The sequence below is a fragment of the Lactuca saligna genome, chromosome 4, assembly GCF_052625555.1.
Source record: "Lactuca saligna cultivar CGN05327 chromosome 4, ASM5262555v1, whole genome shotgun sequence".
Lineage (NCBI taxonomy): Eukaryota > Viridiplantae > Streptophyta > Magnoliopsida > Asterales > Asteraceae > Lactuca > Lactuca saligna.
Window position 1 is genome coordinate 173,887,650 of NC_136420.1, and position 3,021 is coordinate 173,890,670.

The window sequence follows — 3,021 nt, forward strand, 5'->3', positions numbered from 1 at the left end:
TTCTATCATTCCTTATCCTTGTAAGAGTCGATTAAATGAAGGCTCGGGAAAGGCTTTCATAAAGATATCAGCCAGTTGATCAACAGATCTTACAAAATGAATTTGTAGATGTCAAATAGTGTTGTTAGGTGTCGAAGGTGATAGATAGTTTCGATAGTTTGTTATTTTATTATAAGGTCATTTTATGTATCAGAGTTTAGAGTGTTCAGTCCCTTATATTTTTTATGTTCTTTCATGTATTTTATTATAAGGTCATTTTGTGTGCTTTCATGAACACAATGACTTCTTACTCTCATCTCCTTGGTTTATCAACCAAGATTCCGATGTTAATTCCTTAGTTCTACGATCAGTGGGCTGACAGAATGGATGATTATTTGAACAAAATTGATGAGGAAGTCTAGAAGTGTATTCTTGGCGATGTTCATCCTCCTCCTGCTGTTCAGAGTATTGGAACTTCTTCTAACAATCATAATGTCAATGAAAAGTCTGAGAGATTGTTGAAGAATGAAAAGATGTGTATGCGTGAACTCATAGGTGCTCTTCCTCTAGTTGTGTATAATTGCGTGCGCAACTATAACACTGATAAAGAGATTTGGGATACTTTGAAGGAAATGCATCAAGGAAGCGGAAGAGCAATGATCAATTTAGTTAAACAATGGCTGTTTGAATTAGGAGAGTTCAAACAGAAGCAAGGAGAGTCTATTGAATCTTATTATGATCGTCTGAATGAGCTTATTTTCAAATGTAAACGATATGGAGTCATACGATCAAATATGGAGTCCAATCTCACTTTTATTATGGGTCTTCGGAAGGAGTGGAGAAATGTCAGCCTTATGATAAAGACACAACAAAGTTTTGATTACTTTCTCTGAATGATCTTTAAAATGTGATGAAAGCACATGAATCCGAAGTGAATGAAATTGGTGAGGAATCAAAGACCAGTTTAGGCGGTCTACTTGCTCTTGTTTTGAAAGTTACTGGAAGCGAAGCTAAGAAAGAGGTTGCTAAGAAGGAGAATTCGGAAGATGAAGGTCTGATTGTCAACTCTAATGACAAAGCTTTTGCATTTTACTCTAACAATCGAGTAGATAATTTGTTCAAGAAACATTTCAACGTAAAGTCGAAAACAAATGATGTGAATGGAAGTTTTGCTGGAAAATCTGGGAATGATGAGAAGAAAGTTAAGAAAAAGGAAGTTCGTTCTGAGGAAGAGATGAAAGAGAATAAGCTGAAAGGTGATTATGGATTCGACTGCTATTACTGCAATGGAGCGAATCATATTATTTCTTTTTGCATGTTCTTGATAAAATGTTTGAATCCCATGACATTTATACCCAACAAGATCCAGGAATAATTTTGTTTTGAGGAATATGATTTCAGTGTAAGTATCAATCTGATTCTTCGTTACATGATAAATTTTTCCAAAGCATACTTGTCCCTGACTACACTGGTCAAACATGTAATTTAGATTAAAATTTCTCACACTTATGTTCAGTTATGATATGTAACGAAATTTTCAACCACCCATAAAGCCTATTAAAAGAAGCCCTTCGATACTTCTCTATAAGTATTCGATTGTAATTCACGGGAAACCACACAAGCTGTTAATCATTTCTCTTGATGATTAGCGAAGTGATCTTTGCCTGGGATCTTACTGCATTTGTGTTGAAATATTTTTGACATCACTGAACCAAAATTTTCTTATTTTGTTTATTGGCACACTTTTCACTCACGAAATCCTTGAGGTTCTGAGTACTACCAACTCAGGATGAAGATTTCAAATGTCTGGAAAATGACTTTGCTTTTAAACCCAAAAGTGAAAGAGCCCAACCTCCATTCTGAAGGGTTCAATGTTGGTCCTTATCCGTAGAATACTATCGAAAAGATAGTTGATGTGACGGTTTGGTTCCTGTGCGATTTCCAAGGCTAAAAGTGATCATTACTTTTTAGACGTGGCTACCTTTACGACTAGAAATGAATCTTTCAAGGAGAAATGTGGCAATAATCTAATTGCAATAGTTTGGAATTCAAATTGGGTGTATGTATAAAAAGGGATTTGGGGATTTTATTCCAATTTTATGCTCACATAAAATTCTCAAAATATTTGTGCCCTTTTTCTCTCTTATAATCTTCAAGCTTTTCAAAACCTAACAATGGCGGCTAGGCAAGTTTAGCAATCTCATACGACTGAGGATGTTTCTTCTCAACCCATCATGAAGATTCAAAGCACCAACTACCAAGTTCTAGTCTATGTTAATGCTTATCTATAGGTGTTACAAATGTTAATCGTTTCTCTATAAAATTCAGTGTTATCGACAACAATGTTCAACTCTTTTTCTGTACCACTTTCTTGGTTATCTCTTGCTGGTTCTACAGCCACTTATAGCAAAACGATGAAGATTGTGACATTCCAGATGATGAATGACAAAGTTTAGGTTAACAAAGAAGCTTTTTGCTCGGATTCTCAATATCCCCAATGTTGAACCTTTATACAAGGTAACAAATGAACAAGTCATTCATATGTTTAACGAGATGAGTTATCAACTTACTCTTACAAAGATTAGTGAATTTAACAAGTCTGGATTGCCTTGTATCTGGAATTTCTTATTTGGCATATACCTTTGATGCTTGATGGGTTGAAGTGTGGGGTTGGATAAAGCTCGATTGGAGGTTTATGCTATGGTGGCAAGTATCTACTATGATTTATCTGTGGACTATGCAACTCAACTTTGGGATGAGTTTATGAAGAGTATAGGGAATACAAAAGCTGTAGATGGGATTTCTTGTGCTCAATACTGGAGTCTGATTATCTAGTTTGCATATAAGAAGGAAGGTATTCAAGTACCTGAGGATGAAGAAACAACTGAATTCTCAACCTATCATTATCCCAAAACCGTTGAAGATAATCAAGATGTGTTTCCTGCTGTTGCTCATATCCCAGATGCAATGTTGAGAAAATTTGATCCAACGAATCCTATATTGGTAGCTTACTTGCAGAATATGAATCCATCAATAGAGACT